Source organism: Peromyscus californicus, unplaced genomic scaffold (assembly GCF_007827085.1).
Source record: "Peromyscus californicus insignis strain IS unplaced genomic scaffold, ASM782708v3 Scaffold_5__1_contigs__length_169319896, whole genome shotgun sequence".
Taxonomy (NCBI): Eukaryota; Metazoa; Chordata; class Mammalia; order Rodentia; family Cricetidae; genus Peromyscus; species Peromyscus californicus.
In genome coordinates, this window is record NW_026294573.1 from 112,534,000 (window position 1) to 112,542,996 (window position 8,997).

Below are 8,997 nucleotides of genomic sequence, written 5' to 3' on the forward strand. Positions count from 1 at the left end.
GTTCTGACAAATAAAGCTTGACTGGAGATCAGAGAAGCAGAACAGCAGCCACTAGAAACTTCTTACCTCTATGAATCCTCAGGCTAAATGGGGGCAAGGATCCTGTCTCCACCCACTTTATATCACTGTCTCCACCTCTCCAGTACTGGGATTAAAGGCAACATCACAGCCAGGTCCTGTTTCTCTTTTAGACTGGTTCAATTTCTTGTAACCCAGGGTGGCCTTGAACTCCTGATCTTCCTGCTTCCTCCTCCTGAGTGCTGAGATTAAAGGTGTGTGCCACCACTTCCTGGCCTCTATGGTTAACTAGTGGGTAGCTCTACCCTCTGATCTCCAGGCAAACTTTATTTGTCAGAACACAAACAAAATATCATACAACACAAAACCAAATTAATAAACAAACAAACAAACAAACAAAAACAGGAGGCTAGCACAGTGTATAGTGTGGAGGAGTTATCCTTAAATATTGAATAAATACAAAAGGAAAGAATGGGTGCATGATATCAACCAGCGTGGACTCTGGGTCAGCACTCAAGTGCAGAGTGAGGCTATAAACGGGTCATTAGAATCATTTCCTTCTCAGTTGAACTGGGTCTTAAGCCTTGTGTTCTCTTCCTTTTATGAAGAAAACACTGCACAACTATGAATCTCACACGGGCAACCTATGTGTAGAAAATGTGTGACCTAGAAGAAGGAGCCGCCATGAACGTTTTGTTTGAGGGAAAGGAGTTGGTGAGCAGGTATAGTCAGCGGCAGGACTTGGACTTTGGGGGACTTGGTTCTCACATATTCTCTAGGGAGGAGATTCCCATGCCTGAAATATGACCCTGAAAACATGCTGCCTATCCTTGAATACAACTGGCTGTTAGAAGTCTCTGGTCCAACTCCTGAGGCTTTGGGCTAGATTTCCCAGGACTGGAAGCCTGTTTCTGCTGTGAACCACTCCAAGCACCTGTCCTAGCTCAGAAGATGAGTCCTTGGGACCCTGACATGTCCTGACCTGTTTATAGGGGGTAAACTAACCAAGATAGGAGCTACTGGTCGTTTCAGGAGGCACAGTGTCATTATCTACACAGCCGGGGATGTAAATCTGAACTGCCATGAGCAGACCTCAGCACCCACTCACTATGCTACAGCACCTGGCCATGCCTGGCACCTACTGCTGGGCCTGCCACCTTTATCCCAAGGATAACAACCACCTTGGTTTCTGCACTATAACTACTTTTGCTTTTCTTTGACCTAGAACTCATAACATAGCTCAGGTTAACTTGGAATCCTCAGTAATCCTTCTGAATCCTCAGTAATCCTTCTGCTTCAGCCCCCAAGTGCCGTGACTATAGGCATGGAACCACATGACCGTCTCCAAATATTTCTTCTAAACTGGAAGTTAGGTTAATGATTATGAAGGAATTGTGACCTTTACATTGTATCTGTTACTTCAACATTAATTACATGAAGACTGATCATTGTATTAAGATAGTCACTTCCAGGCCTTTTCATTGTAAAATTGTACATTTAACTTTATAAATTTCAATTAATCTGGAGGATAGGTCCAACTATTTTGTGCTTACAAAATGAATTACTTTAAGAAATATTAATATAAGTGCTAGAAAATTATCAGGGAAGGTTGATCTGTAGCATACATCTTTATGCTTTCCTGATCTTTAATTTCTTTGGCCATTTCTTCTGTCTCTAAATATTCTCTGACCTCTACTTAGCTCTAAGTTCACAGCGGTGCTAGAAAGAAAATGAGAGCTGGGGTAGCAAAGGTGCCCTAGAAGAATTCTATCTCTAGCCTCCTGTGTATGACTACCAGAGACCGCAGAACGAGGCCAGCCTCACCTGTCCTCCCCTGTGTAGTAACCTTCGCTTTAAATACATTATAAATGGCTGTATAGTTGGGGAACCCCTTTTCCACTTGTGACAATATGCTCCAAAAAGCAAGTTATTTTACACATTTGTAATAACTATTAAAATTAGTTATTATTAGTTCTTCAAGAATGTCACCATCTGATGAGACCACCACCACCAAGAGAACAGCTCAGAGAAGAGTTTGGGGGGTACCGTTTCAGTCGTTTGAAAGAAAGCATAATAATGAGGCAAGATTCTGGTTCTGCCAATGGACATGAGCTACACAATTACTCAGTGAAGATCTGTCTCTTCAATGCACTGTGTCAATTCCTAAGGTTGTTTTATTGTCCCATGAGGCACATTACTGGATCTCAAGGGTAGAAAAAGAGCTAGGAGGATATTAAGCCAGAATATGAAGGATGAACGTTCACCATGTGCTCAGCAGCCTGGAAATTATTGTTTAATATTAATTTATAGATGATTGCTGAGCCAAAGGACATAATATCCATTATGGAAATGTTCAGTCATGGACGCTGTGCCCCAACACTTATTAATTCCAAGCTGAATACCGAATGACATGCATCCCAAACTGAACGTGTTCAAATGGACAAGCACTTTGAAAAAAGCAGGAGCCTCCCATCACTAGCACAGTCAGTTCTGCAAGTGAAAGAATACGTTTTCCCCCCAAATATAATTAAAGACTTGAGAAAATAAAAAAGAGTGGGGCCAATGTGTATATGGTACAGAGAAAGGAAGAGTGTTTCTCTAAAGCTGTGGCATAGTTCTATGTGCAATACTGCTAGCTGTACCCTGCAGGTCTTTCAAGTGCTTAGCAGAGAGATGAGTTCTGTATGATGGCTGCATCGCAGTAGTTGAGTCTGTCTGATTCTCTGGTTCAGCTGCTTACCTCAGTACTTGCAAAGTATATCTGTGACTGGGTTACCTTTTGTGTGCAGCACTGGGTTTTATAAAGTTGACCAAACAACCGTTTACAACTAGTAGTGGCCCACAGAGCACAGAAATTATTTCTACTTCACACATGTTCCTGTGGCTCTGAAAGAGTCTTTGTCATATAAAAAATTGTCTTTGTTGTTTAAAAAACCTGGACGCTGTCTAAGCAGCTAGTGTAGGGAAGTCTATTTGTTCCCATTTCCGAAATCACAGCTTATCTTTCTTTTCAGAAGATAGCACAGTGTTCAATGTGGAGGAGCTCTCCCTAAACATTGATGAATACACGAGGAAAGAATGGATGCATTATATCAACCAGCATGGATTCTGGGTCAGCACTCAAATGCTACAACAGTTGGGTCATTATAATCACTTCCTTCTCAGTGGAATCAAGTAAGCTGTCCTAAGCCTTGTGTTCTCTTCCTTTTATGAAGAAAACACTGCACAACTGTGAATCTCACATGGGCAACCTATGTGTAGAAAATATGTGACCTAGAAGAAGGAGCCTCCATGAATGTTTTGTTTGAGGGAAAGGAGTTGGTGAGCAGGTATAGGGAATTTGGACTTTGAGGAACTTAGTTCTCATATATTCTCTAGGGAGGAGATTCCCATGCCTGAAATAAGACCCTGAAAACATGCTGCCTATCCTTGAATACAATTGACTGTTAGAAGTCTCTGGTCCAACTCCTGAGGCTTTGGGCTAGATTTCCCAGGACTGGAAGCCTAGTTCTGCTGTGAACCATTCCAAGCACCTGTCCTAGCTCAGAAGACAAGTCCTTGGGACCCTGACATGTCCTGACCTGAGTGTTACCATCCATCCACTCTAGGATGTAAGTCTGAACTGCCATGAGCAGACCTCAGGACCCACTCACTATACTGCAGCACCTGTCATGCTCACTGGAGCCTGGTACCTGCTGCTGGGCCTGCCACCCTTTAATCATCAACACTTTGGGGGCTCCACAGTATAAACAATGCAAACATCAGCCCTATTTGTATCATGCCAACCGTCAGGGTTGTTTGGGGGTATGTGTCATGTCTGGTCCTCAAATCTTGAATGTGATTATGATCAAACCACCACTTTGTAGAGGATGACCCCTTCCAAAGTCTGTGAGGAAGAGAGGAGAGAGGTAAAACTTGCCCCTAGTCCTCAGAAATAAATGATATCCAAGAATCAAAGGCCTAGGTATTATATTTTTTAAAACTGCATGGTACAAAGAAATACCTACTGACCAGGGGATAACATTTATGAAATATGAAACCTTAAATGTGATTTTTTTTAATAAAAAGTATATCTAGAACAGAAGCAGATGAAAATGGAAATAAATCAATGGAGAGCAAAGACAATGTTGATGACAGAGACTGTGAGCAGAGAGCTTCTGGGCCACTGTGGGGAAAGGCTGTCTGAGGAGGAAACATGAGGAGATCATTCATGCTGGACACCTTGGAGAAGAGAGCTGAAAAAAATCCCTTAATTAATAGCAAAAACTGAAAATACATCTCTCCCTCACAGCATTACAGAAAGTCAATTTCAAATGGATCAGAGACTTCAATGTAAAAGACAGAACTTTTAAACCTTTTGGAGAAAATGCAGGATAAAGTTTTCAGGCTCAGTGGCTGTGGTGTGTGGAAACCCCACCCCTGCACAGAGAAGGAGGTGAAGTAAGGAGAGTCCGAGCACCATGAATCTCAGGGTTGAGACTCACCTCCTGACCAGGAAGGCCCAGACATACTTTGGAGTCATTGGCTGCCTTGATTTCTCTGTAGAAACTGTTTTCTAGAGATGGGATGGAAAATAGATCTTTAGTATGCTAATCCACTGCCTTTGTCTTCAGCTCTCTGAACAAAGCATAGTTTAAAGGTTCAGTTCCTGGTTTTTATTCATGTAACACGCAGTTCTGGCTGCTGACAAACAAGTATTGTGACATTTACCAATGTATCTTACCTCTTAACTGTTGCATGGAACAAAGGACTAGTATTCAGAATATATAAAGAACTTCCATAAATATACAGAAACTGAAGCTTTAAAAATAGTAAAATGGGCAAAACGCCCTAGGTATTTTACAGAAGAGGAACACAAAACGTCAGGTTAATATAGGAAAAGGCAATCATCCTCGTTAAGAATCAAGAAAATGTAAATAATAAACCACGATAAAATTTCATTTCTCAGCTGTCAGACTGATTTTAAAAAAAGTATTAGCTCACTCCGTGGAATCTGGGGTGTCATTCTAACTTTAGAAGTTTAGTCAGTTGCAATTCTTGTACAAATATGAAATAATAGTAACTAGAGATGCCTTAGTGGCTAGAGAATGTATTGCTTTTCTAGAGGACCAAAGTTCAGTTCTCAGCTCCCACATCAGGCAGCTCACACCCACCTATGATTAGATTCCAGCTCCTCTGGCCTCCATGGGCACCTGCACTTAGGTGCACACACACACACACACACACACACACACACACACATATGCAAATAATAATAACAAATCTTAAAAACCTTGTTTGTATTGTTATTAGAAATATTTACCTCTTTCTATAATTTATCATAGCTAATCTTTTTAATTGTAATTTTTCTTGTAATTTTATGCTGGATTTTAAAAATTTTACCACTTTCCCCCCATATTTTGAAAAAGGAAATATAATCGTTATTCTTGTACATTGAATAATTTCAATCTGCAATTACATACCTATTATTTAATGACAAGAATTTGTTTTCAAATTAGTATTCATAATTATATGTAAAACTTAACACCTTTGCTCACAACTAACATTTTTAATTTAAATTTCTCATCTTGAATATTCAATTGATTTTATGAAATACTTCAACAGTTAGATTATTTTCAGTAATTGGGGATAAATCTATTAAAATTTATAATTAGTTTCAATACTTCAGGTTATTTTCCATCAAATGACATTTTTAATCTTTTGTTTTCAAACAGGGAATAAATGAGTATGGTGTAAAATGTTCAATGTATAAACAAATTTATTAACTATAACATAAATGCATACATTTAAATTTTGTAAGTCATTTACTTTTGGACTATTATTAAGCAAATAAAAATTACAAATTCTTATAGACTAATGTCTGCAGCACGTCCTTATTCTATTTTCCCCAATGTGTGATGGATGGGTAAGAAAAAGAAAGGCTTTGGCGTAGTTCTTACAGACTATAATATTTTCATTTTATTTTTTATTTAGGATTTTGATAATGTTTATAGAAGAAATTTATTTACATTTCTACTAAAAATTTTTAACTGACATACCATTTTCAATATGCTAAAAGAATAACACGTTGTGAAACCTGCCATTTTTAGTCCCCATGTGGGTTTTTTGCATTTTGAGATATGCACCATTTGCAATGTGCTGCCATTATTATGCTTTAATTTTTACATTTTTACTAGGAAAGGCAATGACGACCATCTTCTCCATTCTCCTCTACCAGAGAGGTAATTCTGTTCCTGTGTTAGAGCATTGTGTCTCTCTCAGAAACGCTGGGAACTGTCGTGCTGTACACACAGTTCATACTTACTACATCCTGCATCTGGACGCACCAGGGTGTTCTATAAGTGAAGCTATTATCAAATGCAGAATCAATTCTCTTTAGAAACAGACTGAGATATGGGGTGCAAAGAAGAAAGAGTGCCTACTGTATGGAAATTAAACCAGCCACTGCAAAGCTCAACAATGAAACAGCTCCAATTACACTCCCAGGCAGAAATACCACAAATGGCTCCTGGCTCACAAAGAAAATCAATCCAAGAAGATGTGCTGATTTACATAGCTGATGTGGCTGAGAAATTGGCCTGGGGAGAGCAGAGCTCTCAGCACACAAAAAGGCAGGTGAAGAATTAGATCTGAATTAAGAGATGCCTAATGGAGAATGAGCTTTCCTGGGTGAGAGTGACACAAAGGAACAAGGCCAGCCATCTGCCTGCGTCCCAGCCTGAGAGCTCCTCCAAGAAACCTCTAGTGCAAACACAGTTTAAGAAAGCTTCCTTAAAGTCTGAAGGGGCACCCAGAGGTGACCATAAGCTTGCAAATGAAGCCTGTCACTTCGTGCTCTCTTTTCCCAGTCTCTGGGTTAGGTGTTATGCAACTTCCGGTCCTCCAGCTCAAAAACAGCACACTTTGATGTACTTTTTATTAACTTCACTGGTTGTGAAATTGTCTGAACTGTGGAAGTGCACGGCAATATGTCTTCCTGTTCATTACAGCTCTTGTCTCCTCACTGTTGATGAAGACCACCTGAAGTAGCCTAGAAATTGAAATATGCACCCTTGTTAAAGACAGCCTGTCTAGAGCAAGCACCCAGGAAACTTGTGCAGCACGTTCCAGGTTCCCAGAAATGGTGTATAGCTGTCTCTCATCCAGATTTTGAAGATGCGCATCCATCCATGTGTTTCTAATGATCCCAAGCAGCCTTTGAAGGTGAACGCCCTACCCCTTAACATCGTTGTCAATTAGCCTATTGTTTCCTTGTTTTCTTCCCAAGGGTAAAAGGCTAAGAGACCAGAGTTGGTAGACTCAGCATTTCCAACACCCACTCCATTCCTCTTCTCCTCCCTCCCCCTTCCCCTCTCTCTGGCACATGATACTGGCCTCAACATTGTTGACATGGAAGCCAAATACCGTAATTCTTTGTTGCAGGAGGCATCTTGTGCATTCCAGGATGCGTTACCTCCCTAGCCTCCACTCACTATGTTAGTTGTACCCTGCCTTTCCCAGTGTAATGCCTCCAAAGCATCTTCAGATGGACTGAGAATGCCTGGGAGAGGCAGCGTCAATCAATCACCTTCCCTTGAGGGCCACTGCTGTTCTATCTTGAAAAATGTCAGGTCCTTTCTAAAAAGTATTTGACTTACAATTGTGTGTTCTAGTCCAGTGGTTTTCAGCCCATGGGTTGTGACCCCTTTGGCAAACCTCTGTCTCTATTACAATTCATAACAGTAGCAAAATTACAGTTATGAACTAGCAATGAGATAATTTTATGGTTGGGGGTCACCACAACATGAGGAACTGGATTAAAGGGGTTGCAGCGTTAGGAATGGTGAAAACCACTGCTCTAGTCTTCCTGGCCTGGAGGAGTGTAGGTTCTATTGTACGCACATTGTATATGTTGAAACACAGAGACACCAGTTACTTTCCTGGAGGTTACAGCATACAGAGGCTGAGCTTGCACAGCCAACACAAGGCTACATTCCAAGTGTGGACTTTTCCCTTGTGTGTGTGCATCTGGAGAAGATCATAGCACCAGCCTTACAGAGCTGATGTGAGCATTCAATGACTCGGTGACCACAGAGCCAACTGCTATTGTCACCATTGTCATAATCAGGAGCACAGCTGGTTCCTTTTTGCAGGGCAAAACTTTATCCACCGGCTCTCAGCGCCAGCTACTGCTCTGCGGCAGAAGCAGCATCTCTACTGGACTCCTTTCTCATCTGACAATTGCTGTTCAGGTCAGTCCCCCAACCCATCCATGTAACATGTAAACATTCAGAAAAGAAAGGACTCAACGTAGAACTAGCTGTCCCCCAATGTGGCTGCTTATGGTAATTACCTAGCAAGCTCGGTAATACCTGTCAGAACCTGACCTTTACCAGAGATTATGTGTTGCCTGGGTCCCGGTTATGCCTGGGGGATCAGAATTTTAGAAGCCTCCCAGGCAGTAGTAAAAGGCAGTCAAGGTTTTGAACCACTTACTAAGATAAATTTTCAGTACTAACTTACTAGTCCTTGTGATTTTAATATAGTTTACTCACCAAATTCAGCTATATTTTATGTCATCAGGAGGCAACTAGCAAAAAATTTACTTCATAAAAATAAATGATGATCAGTCTGCAACTAAAAGTATACAAAAAGAGATGAACACAGAACAGAAGAATTGGAGCGTGGGTTTACTCTCTTCATGAACACTGCCAATTCCATATGAAAAGCCCTCCTTCTGTAGGCGAAAACCAACCAACCATGGACAAAAGGAGCTTTAGAGGCTAAGACAAATTAAAATACAATTTTTAATGTATAAAAATAAGAATGTGACTAAATAAACCAAGGTTGTCTTCTGTAAAGCTGTGCTTCTGTCCCTGAAGGTGATTGCTGAGAGGTATATTAACATGGAAAGGCAATCACAGTGCGTAGTTCAGTGAAAAAAAAAATGGTTACAAAATGCTGTATATAAACCATGCCTGCAATCTCACTATTCAGGAC

General features: G+C 40.7%; 1 long non-coding RNA gene across 2 annotated transcripts in view; it reads left to right on the forward strand.

Annotated features, from left to right (window-relative positions):
- The window catches only part of LOC128096084 (uncharacterized), an 89,227-nt gene extending 83,684 nt beyond the window's left edge, over positions 1–5,543 (forward strand). For both annotated transcript variants that reach the window (XR_008213528.1, XR_008213527.1), the window contains one exon: positions 3,033–5,543. This is a non-coding gene — a long non-coding RNA (uncharacterized LOC128096084). The remainder of the gene's footprint in view (positions 1–3,032) is intronic.
- Positions 5,544–8,997: the final 3,454 nt, after the last annotated feature.